Below are 22,842 nucleotides of genomic sequence, written 5' to 3'. Positions count from 1 at the left end.
AATTGCTCCCACATTAGGGCAGTGCAAAATGTGACGCTTCCTTATGCATGTGCCCACCTGAATAATGAGCCTATAGGCACTCTTTTGGATGTCGGGAGTTCTGTTTCACTACTTGTGTTTATGTGGAATGTCTCATCTGTGCTTCCATTCCAGAGATGTCGTGTGGTTAATGGGGAAGAGTTACCACCGGTAAGGGAGTTTCGGGGCAGGTTAGGCATTCTGGATTTTACAGGGCCTGTCAACTTTCTCGTTGCCAATAAAGTGTCAGTTAACTTGATACTGGGCTGTGATATCATTGAGCATACTGGTACGGTTCTTGATTATCAAACTGACGCCTTTTACTTCAAATTTTGCCCTAAGGAAAGTGTTACAACTTCCCGAACTCAGAGGTTGTAATATGTCAGAACGACCGAGAGGTGTGGTTTGGGAGAGGGGGATGACTCACGCCGAAGCGTCCAGAGAAATACGGGCAAGTGTGTCACTGACTTTATTACATCGAAGGTTACAGCGGGCCTGCTGCTGAGCTCGGCTATGGCGCCGCGCACCGTGCGGGCTTAGCGCCAATGCGAATGCCGGAATCCGGTTGGCCAGCCTTGCGGACGTAGCGGTCCTTACTCGCGCCACGGCTAAGTAGCCGCTGGGTGCGGTTCTAACATTCTGCGTGGTGTCTGCTTGTTCTATATCGTGTCTCCCTACCACTTTCGCGCAACGACGCTCTGAGCGTGTTTTTTAGGGAACTGACTACTTTGAACCTGGGACCTGTTGCTGGTAAGGAGACGCCAGACCACACATGACATGTAGAATTCAGAAGAGTTCAGTGAGACTAGCGATGATATAACCAAATACTTAACGATTTCAGCGTCAGCTCCACTGCACTCCCTGTAGAAGAATCTTAATACTAGCTAAATTTAGTGGAAGGGGTTCAAGGCTTTCCTATTTTTAGTTAGCTGGTAAAATAACGTCGAAAAAGCAGTAAGTTTACCATTGGAAATTTTATTCTGCTCACAAAACATTGTTTATGAATTGCACTATTGATAAAAGGAAATGTTTTAATACAGGATGGTAAAAGCCGACTACGTTCAACAGAAATGTGAACGAATATTCCGTGAATGGGTTTCCAAGTTCTACAATGGATCGAAGGATGACCTATGCCATATCACATCTATAATCTAGGTTTAAATTAAGTTTCACAAAAGAGAAAACTATCAAAATGGTCTACAGTGACCCTCAATTATCTTTAATTACTTATCTAACTTGTCGTAAGTTACAGTGGCTGATGTGGCTTCTCAATAACTATATAACAGAAAAATCATCGCGTTTCAGATTCTTACTTCAAGAGCCAAATGTGAACACCATGAGCTTGAATTGACGATCGACACTAGTATTACGCAAAAAGGGGTGTAACAGATGAGACTTCTGCAGTTCTGAGTGAAGCTTTATGCGCTGTTATGCGGCATCGCGTGCGTTCATTACCTTGTCGGTGTTTGTCAGTGGGCGGTGGGCAGCACAGCTCCGCTCACCTCGCCGTCTCGGAAGTAACTCTCGTCCTAACTTCTCCTCACTACAATTTACCGAAGTTGGTTTAAAAAAAAAACTATCTGGCTGTGTTTTCATCTGACCAATCAGGGTCTCAATGTTAACCTTAAGCTCCACCTACAAAATTTCTGTCTATCCAATGAGAAACGTTATACTTTTCGTGGTGGGGCAATGTTTTTAAAGTTTGCAACGTAACAGAGACGCGAAAAAGTCTCACGCTAAGACTTGCAGCTTGTGTGGTCCTTTTGGTGTTATCGTAAGATCTATACTGTTCTTCTGGAGGGCTCTATCTTTTAACATGGGCTGGGGGTGGTCCTAACGTGACAGAGAAATGAAAAAGTCTCACACTAAAACTTGCAGCTGGGGTGGTCCTAGCGGTTAGCTGGCGACGTGGGTGTCCATCCCTTATCGTATGGCCTTCTAACTTAACACCGTTCTGCTCTCGGCTTCTGTTCTCGTTTCTCCCCTCGGAACTGCGTCTGTCTCACGGTGGGAAGGTATGACATGCATTTAGGCATTCTTGTGTTAGTCCGTGGTATTCCATTTGCTCAGTCGTTACTCGTTTTACTTTGGTTAATTTAATGTCACGATTTATTCGGAGCTATGTGACATACTAATGGATTTGCTTATCATGTCAGGGTTTTCATGGAAGGTGTTGGATTTGCCTGACACCTTACATATCACCACCCTTCGAACTTAATTTTTGTACTGAAGTTAGGCAATGATTGAATCATTGTCTAAGCCAGTCAAAAATTATTCCGTTATCTAAATTTTGTTGCCTACTGTTCATCCACGTTATTCTGGTTCTATGCTAGTTTGTATTACTAATTTATATTTTTATATTCTTCCACATTATAATTAAAAATGGCAAGAGAAGAATATTTTTTTGCTATTGTTAATTTTTGATTATTTTCTTTATTTATTTAAGTGCGAAGTTTGTTTTTTAAGAAGTTTGTTATCGAAAGTGAGGAGTCTTTCACATCGATTTTCTTAGAAATATTGTTTTTATAAATGTAGTCATTAAGTAAAATCTATTCCTAACACATTTTCTAAGTATCATGTACAAGTAAAATGTTTTTGTTCTAGACACTCATTTCAACATTGTTACACTAACAAATAAGAATTATTTCCTAGAATTGCTTTGACAAAGAAATATACATACACAAGTATCGAGATATTATCCTAACAAATGGTACAAATGTTAAAAAAAGGGAAAACATCCAACAAGATAATTTTTGTTCTTTGTTTTTATAAGGAGAAAATAAGTAAAATATAGTTATTCTTTTATTTTTATGAGGAGAAAATAAGTGCCATATAGTTTTAGTGTTTATTATGCCTTACTTTTTTTCTTTATATGCTGTCCATTTCAGAACTAATGACTTATTTTTATCGATAGTCTATTTTTTACTTAAGTCCATAGTCAATGACTGTTATTTTGTAGTTTATTAGCTGTCTGGTGTGCTTAACTTGTTTAGTTTTTCACATGTTTCTTTTGCACAATTCCTATATCACATAATTTGAGTTCACACATTCACGCAATCCTATGAATGTTTAAGCATGAGGTTGGCGAATGTTTTTGCATGAAGGTGATGGACTTGAGCAAGATGGATGTGGGCAAGTATTTGATGTACAGCTTCGTTCGTCGTTCCTTGTTGGCTTTGCAAGTGTGTGTTGCTGTTGTGGAGGTCCCATAATGGAATGGAGCTGTGAGTGCAGAATCTCGTGGTTTACTGGCTTTGTATGCGTAAAAGTCATCGTTATGTGTCGCTGAAAGCGGTCGTTTTTCGTTGTAATACTTCGCAGACGACTAGTTTACAATAGGATAGGGATTTGGGAAGGTATGTCGTCTATCCTTCACCCATCTTCTTCCTTGGTCTCAATCTTGCGAATCTTCAACTTCTGTTCTTCCTGCTTTTTCTCTGCTTCTTACTTGCTTCTTGGTTCTTCTCTGGGCAGGATATGGAAATATTTATTGATAACTAGTCACTTTGAAGTTCTCCTCTTAGTAACACTTTGATAAATTGTTTGGGCATGTCATTTCTACTTTGTGGACGTTTTCTTCAGTTTCGTGCATCGGCGTGCTGTTTAATAGCGGTAGTGTGACTTTTACACGTATTTTTTTTTTGCCAGTGGTGGCTTGCCCAAGCCGTCTTCTCGTCGGACCATTTTTTGCTCACTCTGCTGAGTGGGAGCGCTTGGAGACCCTTCCGGCATTCGGCGTCTGGTCGCGTCGCTGCAGGGTTCCATGTTCTGTCCCAGCAGATATACAGCCCACTTCAGCTACAAGGGCCTTCTGTTGGTCTCGCTGTCCTTTCCTTTCTCTCGACGCTTCTGCCTCATAGGAATCGTGACTTGCTAATTACGTCCTTTTCTTTCTTGATACTTCTCTTGTTGCAACTAGTGAGTCGTTGCATCTCGTCCTTGCTGGAGTTTTTACAATGGTTCTTACAAAAAGTTTTACTTATAATCATCTAACATATGTCTAGTACCTACATTGTTTTACGCCTTCTTAAAAAGCTTTACAAATTTTGGCGCCCTTTCCATGTTACAATTCTAAGATATTTTGAGCCTTAACTTCTACAAGAAACCTCAAATTCGTTTTTTTATTTTTGTGTTGTGTCGTGGTGTATAGCATTTTAGTATTTCATGCTGTTAGACTATCTACGTTTTATCCCTTCACCTTAATTTATGGTACTATTGGTGTTATTTTTGTTTTTGTTTTTATTGAAACTACTTTCTTTTTCCCACCTTCCTCTCTCTTCATTCTTCTTTCTCCTGACGATCTTATCTGCAACATAATCTTGAAATATTGTGCTGATTATTTGCCAGTAACAAAATTAATCTTCAAACTTTTTGATATGGCTCACATGGTGAAGTCCTAAGGTTTTGCCTGTTTTTGGGTTCATTAGTTCCACAGCATTATCATGAGCAATTTGGCTAATTATGACAGGTTCTTTGTATGCAGCGTAAAACTTATCTATTTTGTGTTTCTGTTTGCTGGAGAGATGGTGTGTTTTTACAAATACTTTCTGGCCTACTGAGAATGTTCTTTTAATTGCTGTTCTATCTCCTCTTTCTTTTCTTTTAATGGCTGCCTTTCTGATGTTGGAGAGTGCTGTTACTATGACTTGTTTGTGCTGTCTACGTGGTACAATAAGAAATCTAACATTTTCTCTGGTTATTTTTAGGGGTTCAATATTTTTAAGCACAGTAACTGGAGGTAGTAGTGTAGTGCTATGTGGCATTTCATTTATTACTTCTTGAAAATCTTTAAGGTACATATCCCAAGTGTTGTGTCTTTTGCCTGCATATAATCGGCATAAAGTGCCTATGTCCTTCATAGATCGTTCTGCTGGATTTACGCTAGGTTTTTACTTAGATATGTAGATGGATTTTATTTTGTGTTGTTTTAACGTGTTCTGCCATTGCACTGATTTGTATTGTGGGCCATTATCCGAAATTACTCGTTCCACTCGACCTACTTGTCTGAGAAAATCTTGCCTAAATGCTTTACTTATCGTAAGACCTGTTGCCCGTTTTAATGGTGTCAAGGTAACATATTTAAAAGTAAGTTCCAAAACGACAAATATGAAAATATATCCATTTTTTGTGCGTGGGAGGGGCCCCATCAAATCTGTTGCAGCTATTTGTTTTAATCTTTTAGGGATTATTGGAAACATAGGTGGTTTGGTTTGGAAAGTGACGTGTTTAGCCCTCATATATTTTTTGCATTTGACTAATACTGTTCTAATTCGTCTTTCCATATTAGGAAAATGGCTTGTTTGTTTTATGTTTAAAAAGCATTTCTTTGGTCCAAAGTGGCCATTACTTAAATGTGTATACCATATGTACTTATTAATTAGTTCATCTGGGATGTAAATTAACCATTCATTCGTTGCAACATTTCGTCTAAAAAATAAAACATTGTTTTTTACGAGATAGTGCTGTCGAATGTCTGGAAAATCCTTACTTCTCCACTTGTGTTTGATTCCTAGTATTTCGGGATCCTTGTCCTGTTCTTTGCCTATGTTTTTCAATGCTGTCGTAATGTAGTTTTCGAAAGGTACTTGTTTCATATAGTACATTGTAAACTGGTCTTCTGCTGCTTCCAAACCTATGTTATTGGATGCACCCTGTGGACATCGTGATAAAGCATCTGCTAATACATTCGCTGGTTCTGGTATGTGTGTTATAGTGAAGTCAAATTCTTGTGGTATTAACATCCATCTGGCTAACCTGCCATGAGTTGGTTTGGCGGATAACAGAAATTCTAATGCTTTGTGGTCAGTGTATACTTTTGTTTTTCTTCCGAATAGGAAGTATCGAAAACGTTGGAAGCCCCATACAACGGCCAATGCTTCCAGCTCCGTGACTGAATAGTTTTTCTCGCTTTTTGTGAGTACCCGACTGGCAAATGCAATTGTTCTATATGATCTTAGCCCTGCCTGTTCGTATTCTTGGAATAAAACAACTCCTAAACCTGTTTTCGCACTATCAGTGGCCATACAAAAATTTTGTGTTAGATCAGGATGTGCTAAAATCGGCGCTGTTGTTAGTGCGTTTTTCACTTTTAAAAATTCTTCATTGGCTTGTTGATCCCATACCCATGGCGTGTTTTTTCCAGTCAATGCACATAGGCGTGGTGTTGCGAGAGAGTCGATCCAAATAAATTTTTTATAGAATCCGGTGAGACCTAGAAATCCTCTGAGAGTTTTCTTATTATATGGAGTACAGAATTCTTTGATTGCCGTTAGTTTTTCTGGGTCGGGCATTACCCCTTTCTCGGAAATTATGTGTCCTAGAAATTTGACCTCTCGCCTTCCAAATTTGGACTTTGTTATATTTACTGTGACCCCATGCTCTTTCATGATATGTAAAAACTGATTTAATGTGTCGTTGTGATGTTCCCAAGAGGGTTCTGCTATAATCACATCATCAACATAACAAGTAATTTTTTGTAAAATTTCAGGACTGAGTATGGTATTAAATCCCCTAATAAACGCTGCTGATGATATGTTTAAGCCAAATGGCAATCGTTTAAACTGGTAACATCTACCGAATACGATAAATGCTGTAAATTTGCTACATTCTGGGGGCAATTCTATTTGCCAGAAACTACTCCGTAAATCAATTGGTGAAAATATCTTAGCACTGTGGAAGTTTTGTATCAATTCCTCTAATTTTTCTGGGCGATCTGTCTCAGTGACTATGATTGTGTTGATCTGTCTGGAATCAAGCACTAACCTGATGCTCCCATCTCGTTTTTGTACAATATGGAGCGGGCTGTTATATGTGGAGGTAGCTGGTTCAATAATATCGTCATCTAACATTTTAGATATCTCCTGGAATACTTTATTCCTGTAGCTTAATGGGATTGTATAGGGTGACACTCTAAATGGTTTGTGCTGTTTTACTTTAAACTTGTACTGAAAGTGCTTAATACTGCCAGTCTTAGGAAAAATACCTCTGCTTTTTCTCGTAAAATACCCTCTATTTCTCTTTTACTGTGTTCCGAAATACCTTGAACTTCTTGCAATTTTTCGTCGATTTCTTTATGGACTTCTAACATGAGTTAAGGCGATTCCCCCTTTTGTGCTTACCATTCTAATTCTTCAACCTCTTTATCTCGCATCATTCTTAATTGTTTGTTTATAACTGGTATTTCTTCTAATTTTAGCTGTTGCTCAAAGAGAAGTGTGACATTCCCGAATGTTACGCTAGCTTTCCCCATATGTATTATCGCTCGTCTCTCATTTAAAAAATCTGCACCTATAATCAAATCTACAGTTAGTTTAGTTACAATCACGAAGTTGGCTTCGATATTTTGACCTTGGCACGAAAGAGTTAACCTTGTTTGTCTCGTAACTTCCGCAGCATTGTTTCTAATAGGACCTCTTACTTTAATCTTACGTGTTTTCAGAACTGGCAATTCCTCATTAGCATTACACTGCATGAATAAATTTTCTGAGATCGCAGTCAGTTCACTTCAGCTATCAATTACAATATTGACTGGGATATGCTTTACCATGGGCTTCACAATTGGTTGAATTTGAAAGGGTTGGTTCTGTTCTTCTTCTTCTTGCATCAACGAACCCTCCACTGAATCATACATGAGTCTTTTTAGGAATTTCCCTTGTGAATTCGAACTTTCTGTAGAATAAGCTTCGACTGCTACTTCTCTCTCTTTTATTTCCTCTTCTCTATTTCTTCCTTCATTTACGCTTTCTTCAACATCCTCTACTTTTTCCTCATCCTCGTCTATCTTCTCCTTCTTCGTCGCTACTTCCACATAATCGCATCTAAATGCTCTAATTATCGCTTCATAACTTCCTTCATTATATACGTTGGGTTGTGTGCCCACTCGTAACTTATTTTCAACTTCTGTCGACTGCGCATTATCCTCATTGAATTCGCTTTCCCTGGTTTCCATCTCAAATAGCTCTGCAATACTCATTACTTTGTCCTTTCCTCCTACATTCGTTGTGCATGCCTCTGGTAATTCATCTTTCTCGTCAGTATTCTCCCAATTAATTTCGTCCCAACACGATATTATTATTTTCTTGTCTTTGTTTTCATCTGGTCCCTGCGGATTTGTTTCTTCCTTCTTCTCTTCTCGTGATAAGATTTTTACTTCTCTGTTCAAGGTGCTGCAATTGTCCTGGGTCGGTGCGTCATTCTCTTTGGCATGGGAGCTTAGCTGTCAATTCGAACGTTTATCGGGGTTTGGTGGTCTTACCTCCACCTCTTCTATCTGTATTCTCTTTTCTTGTTCAGCTTGTTGATATTGGTTTCTTTGTTGATAATTTGTCGGTCTATTGGTTCTCCAGTACCCGTTCCGGTTGTCGTTATTCCCTCTGTAATAGTTGTTGCCGTTCCTGGGTGAATTATAGTTATTGCCATATTCTCTTCTAAATCCATAACCGGTTCTTTGTTGAAATCTATTGTCGTTTCTTGGTGCGAAGTTATCACATGGTTCGTAATTATTGTTTCTTCGTACTGTGTCTTGTGGATTCCACTGCTTTTTGCTTTCGTTTTCACGTGCGCTTCGTCTTTTTCTTGCGTCATCCTCCGAAAATATGAACTGTAGTTCCCTCAGAATACCTTTAAATGCTTCGACGTCATTGCCTCCGCGACCTACTAATGACTGCTGGTATTTCAATGGTAGCTTCATCGCGCATAATTTAATCAACTCTCCGTCACTGTATGGTACATCTAAGCATTGATTTTTCTTTGCCATTAATTCGAAAAATTTCACGGGACTCTTCTCTCCTGAATTTTCAAAATATGGGTTCTGTAATAATTCGTACTTCACTCTGTTCTGTGCTTCGCTGGACCAATATCGTGAGAGAAACTTCTCTCTGAAATCTTCGTACGATCGGCATGTCGCTGCATGGTTTCTGCGACTGTTCCTGACATGTGTGCACATATAAAGTCTAATTTGTGTGCTAGCGTCCAGTGTTCTGGTAATCCTACTCGGAATTGATCAATGAAAGTTCGTGGATGTAATGAGTTTCCTTCTCGAAAGTGTTGAAATTCTCTGACTGTGAGGAAATGATCGTCGTCGTACTTCGCCATAGTTCCATATGAAATTCGCGATTCTTCGCCACTTTTGATTCTGATCATTTCTCCCGTCGTTCTTTCCGGTTGTGGTTGATCCACTGGATATTGTCCACTGTAACTTTCGCCTACCCTTGCGTAGTATCGTTGGAGTGGTACGCAATAATTTTCTTCCATCGGTTGTGAACGTGTAGCTGAATGCATTGCACTGTACTCTTCGCGACCTGGCTTTCCATCGTCACGTATGTTACTTTCCGCCTGTGATTGAAATCGCAAATGCGTAATATCTTCGTTAATTGCTTGTTTTTCCGGTGCTGTTACAGATACGGATGTGGTTGCAGACTCTGTGCTTGTTCTATCCTGTTCACTACGCTCTCCAATGGTTTGCAACAACTCTGTTCGCAATTTCTGAAATTGTCGCTTCGTTTGCGCTACTATTTTGACTATGTGGTTATCATATCTTTTCAGCGCAGCTTTTGTGATACGTTTGTGTAACACACTGTTTTCAACAACTTCACACGCTGTACCTGCTGCTTGTCTAGTAATTACGTTTATCTGTTTCTCTAGTTTCTTGACTTCTCCCTAGGTGTTGTTAAGTAATGTTTTGATCTCGTCCTGAATGTCATTACGCAATGTTTGTACGTCTACTTGCACCTTGTCAATGTCTGTTCTCAATTGATTGTAACCTGTTATTAAGTTTCCTATCACTTCTCGAGATTCTTTTGCCTCGTCTTCAATATGACTTAGGTGTAACTGAATTTTTTTGTTTTGTTCCTTAATCGCACGCATATGTCTCGTGGTTTCTGCATTCTGAATTTGAATTTGGTTCGCTACGTCTTTATTTTGTCTTGTCATGGTTTCCGTAATTTGTTGTAATAATTCTGTCAGATTGGTGGGTCCTATTGCGTTTTCTTCCGACGTCCTACGCTCTGTGTTTTCGCCCAAGTGTTGGTTCGCAACCGATTGCATTGAACTGTGCTGTGACTCTTTTCTGCTCGCATTCCTTGTACTCTGTGGTGAGGGAGCTCTGATTACTTGTACTATGGGTTCTACGTATTCAAGATGCAAGTTAGAATCCTCATCGACTGTCTCTCCACTTTCCTGCTCCTCTGTCGTATGCTGACCTAGGTTTTCTGTGCCTTGGCGTACATTATCCCCGTTATGGTGCGTTATCTGTCCTATTTCTCGCGATACTGCATCGTTTGTCGTACTGCCCTCTATTCTCTGTCCATTTTCATGCTGGGTCTCTACCTCAATTCGGTCAAGGTCCCGATCTGCCATTGATAATCTTTCCGAATCCCTTATTTTCTGTTTTAAAAGCAATTCACGCGCCCTACTTCGAGTCAACATTCGCTCATACGATCTCACGCGTTTCATAAACGTTTTGTTCACACGACTTGACAAACCATTCACTTACTTCTTGGGTCAGAACCAACTTGTCAAAGATGTATCCGCCACCTGTGAGCTTGCATTGGAGAGAAAACTTAATTCTAACAATATTAAAATTCATAACTTAATTATGCTATTGTCTCTGCCAGAATTCTCACTTTTATTGAATACTTTCTTACTATCTATCGCTGCAGCTACTGTTTTCGACTATTTATAACGTTCAAAAAAAATTTTTTATTACGAAAATTTTTCAACAGGATATTTTTCCGACCTAATTAGGCATGTGGTCGACCTTCAATCATGGTATTTTACCATCCTGGCAGGGTCGCCATTTTCTAAGATTCTGCGTGGTGTCTGTTTGTTCTATATCATGTCTCCCTACCACTTTCGCGCAACGACGCTCTGAGCGTGTTTTTTAGGGAATTGACTAGTTTGAACCTGGGACCTGTTGCTGGTAAGGAGGCGCCAGACCACACATGACATGTAGAATTCAGAAGAGTTCAGTGAGACTAGCGATGATATAACCAAATACTTAATGATTTCAGCGTCAGCTCCACTACACTCCCTGTAAAAGAATCTTAATACTAACTAAATTTAGCGGAAGGGGTTCAAGGCTTTCCTATTTTTAGTTAGCTGGTAAAATAACGTCGAAAAAGCAGTTAAGTTTACCATTGGAAATTTTATTCTGCTCACAAAACATTGTTTATAAATTGCACTATTGATAAAAGGAAATGTTTTAATACAGGATGGTAAAAGCCGACTACGTTCAACAAAAATGTGAACGAATATTCCGTGAATGGGTTTCCAAGTTCTACAATGGATCGAAGGATGACCTATGCCATATCACATCTATAATCTAGGTTTAAATTAAGTTTCACAAAAGAGAAAACTATCAAAATGGTCTACAGTGACCCTCAATTATCTTTAATTACTTATCTAACTTGTCGTAAATTATAGTGGCTGATGTGGCTTCTCAATAACTATATAACAAAAAATTCATCGCGTTTCAGATTCTTACTTCAAGTGGCAAATGTGAACACCATGTGCTTTAATTGACGATCGACACTAGTATTACGCAAAAAGGGGTGTAACAGATGAGACTTCTGCAGTTCTAAGTGAAGCTTTATGCGCTGTTATGCGGCATCGCGTGCGTTCATTACCTTGTCGGTGTTTGTCAGGGGGCGGTGGGAAGCACAGCTCCGCTCACCTCGCCGTCTCGGAAGTAACTCTCGTCCTAACTTCTCCTCACTACAATTTACCGAAGTTGGTTTAAAAAAAAACTATCTGGCTGTGTTTTCATCTGACCAATCAGGGTCTCAATGTTAACCTTAAGCTCCACCTACAAAAATTCTGTCTATCCAATGAGAAACGTTATACTTTTCGTGGTGGGGCAATGTTTTTAAAGTTTGCAACGTAACAGAGACGCGAAAAAGTCTCACGCTAAAACTTGCAGCTTGTGTGGTCCTTTTGGTGTTATCGTAAGATCTATACTGTTCTTCTGGAGGGCTCTATCTTTTAACATGGGCTGGGGGTGGTCCTAACGTAACAGAGACATGAAAAAGTCTCACGCTAAAACTTGCAGCTGGGGTGGTCCTAGCGGTTAGCTGGCGACGTGGGTGTCCGTCCCTTATCGTAGGGCCTTCTAACTTGACACCGTTCTGCTCTCGGCTTCTGTTCTCGTTTCTCCCCTCGGAACTGCGTCTGTCTCACGGTGGGAAGGTATGGCATGCATTTAGGCATTCTTGTGTTAGTCTGTGGTATTCCATTTGCTCACTCGTTACTCGTTTTACTTTGGTTAATTTAGTGTCACGATTTATTCGGAGCTATATGACGTACTACTGGATTTGCTTATCATGTCAGGGTTTTCATGGAAGGTGTTGGATTTGCCTGACACCTTACACGGTAACTGTGCCCGTGGCCCGGAACGCTGCTGACTGCTCCCTCAAGCGCGGCTCGTGGACCCTATGTAGAGCGCCGAAGGGAAGCAGCCGCCACGTCTTTGTAGTGAGCCTTAGCAGCTCTTGCCGTCCGCCCAGGGCAGCTCGTTCAGTGCCCGCAAACAGCTCTGCACAAGAAGGCCGCGAGTTCGCGGCCCGGCCCCGCCCTGCGGTCGGCAGCTTGCAGTACGCCGGAGATGTCACCAACAGAGCGGAGGCTAGCGGCCCGCCGGCCTCGGTGGCCGGGCGGTTCTAGTCGCTTCAGTCCGGAACCGTGCGACTGCTACGGTCACAGCCTCGAATCCTGCCGTGGGCATGGATGTGTGTGATGCCCTTAGGTTAGCTAGGTTTAAGTAGTTCTAAGTTCTAGGGGACTGATGACCTCAGATGTTAAGTCCCATAGTGCTCAGAGCGATTTGAACCATTTGAGCTAGCAGCCCTATCGTTCCTCGCGCAGGTATAGCTCCAACGTGCGACGCGCCCCGCCACAGCAATGACGCGTCTGTGCAGCGGAGATCGGAGGTAGCTTCAGCGGGCTGGTTGGCCGCCTATTCCATCACCAAAAGATCGTCGTGGTTGGCCTGCAACTTAAGCACTCGACATTTTCTCCGGTTCTAGACGCGGACAAAATGGCGACACGACTGCCTGCTTCGATCCTCCGGGCTCGCTTATTTATATGTCTTTTCCCTATGCCTCTGACATAGTTCGTCTGGAGGGGACAAGTGGAGTGCTCTTTGATAATTACAGCGTCACCTTCACACAGGTCACTAGGCGTTGTTGTAACTGTAACGTGTGGGTTCCTCATAGTACGTCAGTGCCCTGTGCTGCCTGATTACATCACAGCCGTATTTAGTGCCCGCCAACGGCTTTGCCATGTGGTTCCCGTCAGATCACCGACGTTCAGCGCTGTCGGGCTGGGCTAGCACTTGGATGGGTGACCATCCGCTCTGTCCAGTGCTGCTGGCACGCGGGGTGCACTCAGCCCTTGTGAGGCAAACTGAGGAGCTAGTTGACTGAGACGTAGCGGCTCCGGTCACGAAAACCGACAAAGGCCGGGAGAGCGGTGTGCTGACCTCACGTCCCTCCATATTCGCATCCAGTGATGCCTGCGGGCTGAGGATGACACAGCGGCCGGTTGGTACTGTTGGGCCTTCATGGCCTGTTCGGATGAAGTTTAGTTTCCTATACAGTGCCCGCTGCGCCCTGCCTTCTAGCCTGGGAGCTGTGTCGTAAACCTGCCTCGCAGAATCGGTTGCTAAACATAAACATCGCCCGATCCTGCCATACGATGTGCCAATAGGTCCCTTAAGAACCGCCTTCCCAACACAGCTGCGTGAAATTAACAAGTATTTCCCAAATCCACTCCTGTACTTATTTGTGCCGTAGCAAAAGGATAGCATTGTGTTCGTGCCGGCGCTCTCAACCAATGAATAATGTGCAGCGCGGGTAGTCTGAATTTGCCGCTGATCATTTGGAACGTGGCGAGGCTAGTATATTGTCCGATTTCCCGACGTCCTCACTGATAAATTAGGCGTGACTAGTAAGATCCCTTGGTCGACGATATTCTTGTTCGTCAGGCGCCTTACAGATTATTCCCACCCAAGCTGAGGATTTTGTATTGGCTAATTGAAACATGCTCTGAGATGGTGTCATTAGACCTTCGACTTCTACCTACTCTTCAGCCATCTTTCTTGTTCCCAGAGGACAGAGTGGTAATCATCGGCCAGTAATCGATTATAGGGGCCTCAGAAAGTCGTTTTGGTATCATTACCGTTGCCTGACCTTCACAGTTGCTTCACCTGGTTCGCGGGTGACCGTGGGTTCTTTGTACTGGACCTCAATGAAGTCTACCATGAGACACCCCGGACCACTATCTGCCTTTTGAACTGATTGGAAACTTTATGAGTTTAATCGAGTTCCTTTTGGACTGTCTTTGCACGGCTGTGTTGTCCCGTCTTTTAGACCATGTCTGGGGAGATCTAAAGTTCAAATGCGTTTATCACTATGTTGATGATGTGGTGGTTTACAGTGCCATGTTCCCGGAGTATTTGCACCACCTTGAAGAAGTTTTGTTACGCCTTAGCGAGGCAGCGCTTACTGCCAATCCTTCTAATATCACCTCGGCTCGCCCTTGCGTATCCTTTTTGGGTCACCTGGTTTCGATTCAAGGAGTCAGCACTGATCAGGAGTGGATACGTTCCTTGCGTGACTTCCCCCTCCCTAAGAGCAAGAAGGAAGTGGCCAGAATTATTGGATTGACGAAGTTCTTTCATCTACATCTACAAGGATACTCTGCAAATCACATTTAAGTGCCTGACAGAGGGTTCATCCAACCACCTTCACATTCTCTATTATTCCAATCTCGTATAGCGTGCGGAAAAAACGAACATCTATATCTTTCCGTGCGAGTTCTGATTTCTCTTATTTTATTATGATGAAATTTTCTTCCAATGTACGTCGGTGTCAGCAAAATATTTTTGCATTCGGAGGAGAAAATTGGTGATTGAAATATCGTGAGAAGATTCTGCCACAACGAAAAACGTCTTCGTTTTAATGACCCAACTCTCAAATCCTGTATCATTTCAGTGATACTCTCTCCCCTGTTTCGCGATAATACAAGACGTGTTGCCCTTCTCGATGTACTCCGTCAATCCTATCTGGTAAGGATCCCACACCACGCAGCAGTATTCTAAAATAGGACGGACAAGTGTAGTGTAGACAGTCTCTTTAGTAGATCTGTTAGTTTAGTAGATCTGTCAATAAAACGCAGTCTTTGGTTAGCCTTCCCTACAACATTTTCTATGTGATCCTTCCAATTTAAGTTGTTCGTAATTGTAACACCTAGGTACTTAGTTACATTTACGGCCTTTATATTTGGCTGATTTATCGTTTAACCCTAAGTTTAACGGATTTCTTTTAGCAGTCATGTGGATGAGTTATTTAGGGTAAATTGCCAATTTTTGCACCATGCATATATTTTTTCTGAAACGTTTTGCAATTTGTTTTGACCTTCTGATGATTTTACTAGTCGATAAACGACAACAACATCTGCAAACAACCTAAGACGGCTGCTCGGAATTTCTCCTAAATCGTTTGTATAGATAAGGAACGGTAGAGGACCTAAATCACTATGTTTGTTCCTGAATTTGCCCAATTTGCGGCGCTCTTGAATAACTCGCTAAAGAAAGGCGAGCCCTTCATTTGGGGGGAGAGTTCAAATGGTTCAAATGGCTCTGAGCACTATGGGACTTAACTTCTGAGGTCATCAGTCCCCTAGAACTTAGAACTACTTAAACCTAACTAACCTAAGGACATCACACACGTCCATGCCCGAGGCAGGATTCGAACCTGCGACTGTTGCGGGGGGGAGGGGGGGTTCAAATGGTTCAAATGGCTCTGAGCACTATGGGACTCAACTGCTGTGGTCATCAGTCCCCTAGAACTTAGAACTACTTAAACCTAACTAACCTAAGGACATCACACACACCCATGCCCGAGGCAGGATTCGAACCTGCGACCGTAGCAGCAGCGCGGCTCCGGACTGGAGCGCCTAGAACCGCACGGCCACCGCGGCCGGCTGGGGAGAGGGGGGGGGGGGAGTCATCAAGCTCGCTTTGAGGTAATTGAAGCCGCAACTCTCCTGCGGTAGTTATCCTAGATTTCGACAAGCTCTTTATTGTCCAGACCGCGCAACCAATTCTGGGGTAGCGGCGGTACTCCTCCAAGGACATCAGGGGACCGGCGGCCCGTCGTCTACGCACCGCGCTGTTTATATCTCTCACTGAATTAAAATATCCATTGCATGAGGGGAAACTTTAGCAGTTCTCTTCGCGTTGCAGTAGTTTTAAGTTCTACCTAGAGTATAGGGAATTGACGTTCGAGAGTGATAATCAGGTGCTGAGTTGGGTATTGTCCAGCTCCAGAAAAACTGCTAGGGTTGCTCATTGGGCAATCCACATTTCCGCTTTTCGCTTTAAAGTTCTCATCATATCAGGGGTGCAGACAATAGTGTGGCCAACGCTTTAGGTCCAATGTATGAAGACTGCGATACCCCTCAGTATGCAGAGGACGGTGGCTAACTTGCCTTGGACGGGGCTGTGTTGACTCAAGTTCCTAAACTCTTTTTCGGGCAGGGGGAGACAGGAAGAAAATTTCCATATTTTACATGTAAAAAAAGGAATTTAAATGGCGAGTAGGTAGACAGGTATGTTGTGTGTCAAAAGGGGAAGGGTGACCGCACATTAAAAATTTGTTTGCCTCAGGTATTGGTTCCCGCTGTTTTTAGGTATTTTCACAACTCCGTAGTTGGCGGTAATCTAGGTTTTCATAAGACTTTGGCCAAAATTAGACAAAAGGGGTTTTGGTTTGGCTGTCTATGTGTAAGGATATACGTCTGTTGGTTGACGGGGGAGGGGGGGGGGAGGAGGTTGTCAGTTATACAAACAAGGGAAATTCAGTTCTAATTTAAGCAAGGATCTTCTCGAGTCCGCTCATGAGAGCAGATCCGTGGACCGTCTCTTTGTGGACTACGTAGGACTCCTTCAACTTTCACCGGGGGAGGGGGGGGGGGGGGACCATTACATTCTGGTTGTGTTGAACGAGTTTTCCCGTTTCAGCTGGTTAATTCCCAGCTGTGGGGTCACAAGCGGTCAATTGTAAAGTGTCAAAATTAATTTTGAAGAGTTTCGTGTCGTTACGTAAATCATGTGGTCGTTGCAATCTATTATGACAGCAGCAAGATGTCGTAGAGCAGATGAACGGTGTAAAAAAGCTTTATTTCTGTTAAGTAAAGTTAGTGTGTGTCTTCTAGAAAAAGAAGTATTGTAACCAGCTGTACAAGTGCTCAAAGACCATCTATGCGGTGGTGGCTGACAGCAGCAACGCGCGCCAGAGATTCCTGGGCTAGCTGGCCGCTATACAGCGAAGCGACAGCCACACGAAATTATATTGACTGTTAAAGAATAATAGAAGTGCACTACTTTTGTCTAGATTTATGGTTCAGCTATGGTTTTGTGGGAAGAAGCAGTTAGTCACTACCGAGGAGCCGAAGAGTACGTGAGCTTCAGTCGGTAAGACGACTGTGGTGTTACTGCACGTGGGTCGAGAGACGTTTACATGTGTCTCTATCGATACTGTGCAAGGAGAATTGGGTATCGATTATCAAGACAGTTGGCGATTTTCCGTGAATTTTGTTGGAATGGTTTCGGGAATTTGCAATGAGTGGATTTAGATTTTTAAATGCAAGGTTGAATAGTGCAGTAATGATACTAGGGCACAATCAATGGAACTGATTGATGAATTTTATTTCAAAGAAGCTCCTCGTAATTTTGTTTTGTACTTGACGTGTGGTCAAGCAATCTTCAGCGACGGGCTTAGTGTAGCGTTGCTGGTACGTTGTGTTAGTTTGAAGATTGGTATTTGTGTGTCGTAGGTACTATTGTAAATGAAAGTCTTAATGTCAGGAGTTGTGTCTGACGAGGTCCGGTTTTGTTGCCTGAGATAGATTGTTGCACATGCCAAAGGATTTGGTTGTTCGGAGATTTTGGGATAAGCACTCTCTAAGGTAGCTAACTGTTAGCTTTTTTTGTAGATTTGCGGAGAATAGTGTTACTACGTGGTAGTAAATTGTTGCATAGTGTGGAATATTTAATAATCGAAGGTCGTTCTCGATTTTTTCTTGATCGTAGGATCAAGTACAGGCACAAAGGACCAAAAGTGGATTGTGATTATCAGTGTATTTAGCTCGTACTCATCGTTAGTGACGTAATTATAGAGATTCCCTTGACCTAGCTGAATTGTTTGAAGAGGGAAAATCCAACTTCTACCATTATTCTAGTAGTACGTGACGAGTGAAATTGAATTAGATTTGTAATTGGTACGCGAGAAGCCAACAACTGGAGTGGCTTAGTTTTTGAAATTATGATTTTAAGTTGAGCTTGAATCTGATGGTGGTGCGCAGGTTTTGTGTGTGGGTTTCCTTCTTTTTTTATCTCATTTAGGATGGGGATTAGATTTGTAGTCACTCGCTCACATCGACGTTGGCCCAAGCAATGACCCAATTCATTTTAAAAAGCTAAAATAAACTCTGATTCGTTAAAATTAAAACCAAGTTATCATTTTACCCACTATTCTAAATAACATGAAAGAGAATCAGCCAATTTTGAACTTTGGAAGGGAAGAAAAAAATATTTAAAGTTCAGTGATCTGAATTATAACAAACTGAGCAAGCACGCTCAAGTCACCGATATAATAGAAACAAATGAGTGAAGAATATTTAAAAACAAAGCAGGAAAGTATTTCATCGAAGTTTACTACTTACGTGATTTTTTGAGAGATGACATCGGGGTTACAATTAAAAAATATTTTAATTGTAAATTAAAGTATTTTTTAATATTTTTCTTTGGTTTATTAATATTTTAATTTACAATTATAATGGTTTATAGTTGTAAGTTAAAATATTTTTTAACTTTAGCTCCAACGTTACCTCTCAAAAAATTTAGCAAAGATTTATTTACGAAAGAGTTCTGATTTAGCACAAAAGACTATATTTAAACTTTATTAGCGGGGACATAGCTAAATATGTAAATATCTGTTGTTTATTTCCATGTAAATATCTGTTGTTTATTTCCATGATTGACAAATAATTTTTGGCCTGAGACATCAACTGCTTTATAAAATAATTAAGTGCAGAACGTTTTTATGCAGTTTGGAATGAGTGGGTGTGCCGGCCGCGGTGGCCGTGCGGTTCTAGGCGCTCCAGTCCGGAGCCGCGCTGTTGCTACGGTCGCAGGTTCGAATCCTGCCTCGGGCATGGGTGTATGTGATGTCCTTAGGTTAGTTAGGTTTAAGTAGTTCTAAGTTCTAGGAGACTGATGACCACAGCAGTTGAGTCCCATAGTGCTCAGAGCCATTTGAACCATTTTTGAGTGGGTGCTGTAATTAAGAATTGGGATTAATTAACTGAAATAATTAAATGCCAAGTGAAACGTTGTTGTTATCTGAGTAACGAGTTAAGAGGTATCAATATTATATGCTAGAGTACAACTGCCAAGCATAATTTTCATTAATTGTAATTTGTGCAGTTCACTCGTTTGTGGTGTGTTGATGATCTCTATAATTATTTATGAGCTTAACTCAACAAGATCCTTGGGATCGCTATACTATTATAGTGTTGGAAAGCTTATTTACCCTTCAGATCAGGTACCCGAGTGCTGATGGTTTTCAAAATTGCTCGTACAGTGTTTCATCAATCTTTTACCTTCTGAGGGGTTAGATTGAGATGTATGGCATCTCTCCACGAATTATTAGGAGTTTATTGCATATATATTTAATATTTCTCTATTTTCTCTTGTACTGGGTTTGGGTGATGCCTGAACATTTTATCATTTTTATATACGTGGACACTCGTAGGCTGCAGTTTCTGCACAGTGCACAATCTGCACAGCATCTTACCAAAATCTTTGCCGTCATTGGACCACTGAGCACTCTAGTAAGTGATAATGCTCTGACATTTACATCTAGGTAATTCCGGAGATTTTGTTTCGATCATGGTGTTAGGCATGTTACCACTACTCTTTACTACACCCAGCCATTCTTTGCTGAGCGCATGAATAGGAATTTGAAGGCTCTGTTGATAATATTTCGTGCTAGGTCTAAAAAACCCAGGGACCTTTCAGTCCTGTGGTTAAATATGGCTTTTAATACTGCTCAGCATGAGGCCATCAGTCTCACTCCGGCCTCGTTAATCCTGGTCTATCCGATTAAATCTCCAGTGACTAACCTTTGGGCCACTGTCTAGCTGCTCCCTGAGCGAGTCACCCCTCTCCCCCTCCCGCCCCCCCAAAACATACAATATAACTGGGAGTGAGCGAGAAACAGTACAGAGCTCATGCATAGGCGTCAGGCGCGTAGATGCAATTGTGGTACGCCTGTGTTCAAGGGGAAGGTCAGAGACCATGAGTTTGTGCGTGAGTTTAAGGTAGCGGCCAAAGCTGGAGCAAGTCTTTCTGATAAACTGCCTCACCATTATATAGCCCCTTGTAAAATTTTCAGATTTCTGAGACTAGTTGATATCTTGGTCCATTGTGAACTGAAGGGAATATCTATAGGATACATGTTAGGTTAAGGAAGTTAGTTAGCCCAATAGTTACACTCTGCCCTTGATGCGATCCCCGGAAAGGCATCTCTTGATTTCAGTGGGTGAAGCTGAGCCATGCGGGCTCTGCCTTCTATCGATTTCGCCGCTTGTTGACTATCTTTGTCTAGATAACTTTAGGGACACGCAGGTGACGCAATCGGTGGGGACAAAAGCCGCGAAGCAAAAATGTTTTGGCCAATGAGCGTGTGGAGACGCGAGAGCATTGGAGTTGTGGATCTTACACGAGAGAACGAATCAGCTCCCGTAAAGGCACTGAGCTTGATTTTGACTGTCGGTTATCACATGTTCTGTGAAGTGGTTTCCGTGAGTAGGCATGATGTTTCGGAAAACACAATAGCGACATAGAGGGTATTTGGCCAGTTCGACGCTAGTGAAGGCAATCCGGTCTCTTGCAAGCTTAAGGAATAGAAGGATGGCAGCCACCCTGTCAGTAACTTTCGTGTATGTCCCTACCTTTCGCTCTTCCTCTCCCCCCTTCCTTCCTCCCTCCCTCCCCCCTCCCCACCAGTGGGGTTCATGTAGTCAAATGGTTCAAATGGCTCTGAGCACTATGGGACTTAACTTCTGAGGTCATCAGACACCTAGAACAGAACTACTTAAACCTAACTAACCTAAGGACATCACACACTTCCATGCCCGCGGCAGGATTAGAACCTGCAACCGTAACGGTCGCGCGGTTCCGGACTGTAGCGCCTAGAACGTCTCGGCCACTTCGGCCGGCTCATGTAATCAAAAACGGCTCTGAGCACTATGGGACTTAACATCTGAGGTCATCAGTCCCCTAGACTTAGAACTACTTAAACCTAACTAACCTAAGGACATCACACACATCCATGCCCGAGGCAGGATTCGAACCTGCGACCATAGCAACAGCGCGGTTCCGAACTGAAGTGCCTAGAACCCCTCGGTCACAGCGGCCGGCTTCATGTAGTCATCAGACATAATAGCAGCTGTTTAAAAGCCATCTGGTTAAATCTGATCAATTAATTTTGGCCAACTGTAGCTGCTTCTTCAGCGATTGCTGTTTTTAAAGTTCTGTACTTTGTGTATGTACTGTATGACACTGGGTTCATAGTTAAGAGCATCTGTTTAAAAGTAACTTGCTTAAAATCTCATCAGTGAATTTTAACTAACTTTAGCTGCTCACTGAGTGACTGTTAATTGTTTTTTTAAATTTCGTGTTTTGCTTTTTGTTGAATGGCAGTGGGTTCATAATTAATAACAGCAGTTTAAAAATGGTTTGCTTAAAATCTTATCAGGGACTTTTGGTTAACTGTAGCTAACTATTCAGTGATGTTAATTGTTTTTGAAATGCTGTCTACTGAGTGACATTGGGTTCATTATTAATGGCGACTGTTTGGAGGTAATTTAGTTAAAAAAACTGCTCAGTGAATTTTGCAAACTATAGTTAATTTTTTTAAAATTCTGTACTTTTGGTGTATAGTTAATGGATGCTGGCTCATAATTACTTGCAGCTCTTTAAATGTCATTTTTCTGAAGTCTGCAAAGTCAGTTTTACTGTTGATTGTTTTTAAAACTCGTTTGACTTTGATAAGGCAAGTTTTATATTAAAGATGATGAATGCTGAAGCAGTTGCGTGAGGAAAGTGGTTCAAATGGCTCTGAGCACAATGGGACTTAACTTCTGAGGTCATCAGTCCCCTAGAACTTAGAACCACTTAAACCTAACTAACCTAAGGACATCACACACTTCCATGCCCGAGGGAGGATTCGAACCTGCGACCGTAGCGGTCGCGCGGTTCCCGACTGTAGCGCCCAGAACCGCTCGGCCTTACGTGAGGAGCCCGCTCCTTCCCACCCGAGTTTCTAGTTATTTAGTGGATTATTCAGTTAACGGTCAGGCCGGACTCTATTTCCTGCATTTGTATGGTGAAGATAACTAACTAACTCCTAAGGGCATACGGTCCACCCATTTTGCAAGTGGCCACATTGTCTTTGTCATCATCATTGCAGTCTAGTATGTCTTTTAAAGTGCTCCACGGAGAAATGTTTAACAGCTTTTTATATCGATCACTTTTCTTCCAAAACCTCCTGAAGTGCACCGCGAATGATATCACTTGAGTAGGATTATCTTCTCTTGCTCACCTTACAAGCTTGCAACTCTCTTTTAGAATCTGGACTTTAATAAAAATGGCAAGGTAATGTCAATCAGAACACAAGCATAAGTAGTGATCTTAATGACAACATATTCATTCATTCTTAATATCACAAGACAAAAAAAGACAAAGAACTGTCACACAAACAT

This window comes from Schistocerca americana, chromosome 1 (assembly GCF_021461395.2).
Source record: "Schistocerca americana isolate TAMUIC-IGC-003095 chromosome 1, iqSchAmer2.1, whole genome shotgun sequence".
Taxonomy (NCBI): domain Eukaryota; kingdom Metazoa; phylum Arthropoda; class Insecta; order Orthoptera; family Acrididae; genus Schistocerca; species Schistocerca americana.
The sequence above is the reverse complement of the archived record's forward strand: the minus strand, read 5'-3'. Positions refer to the sequence as shown.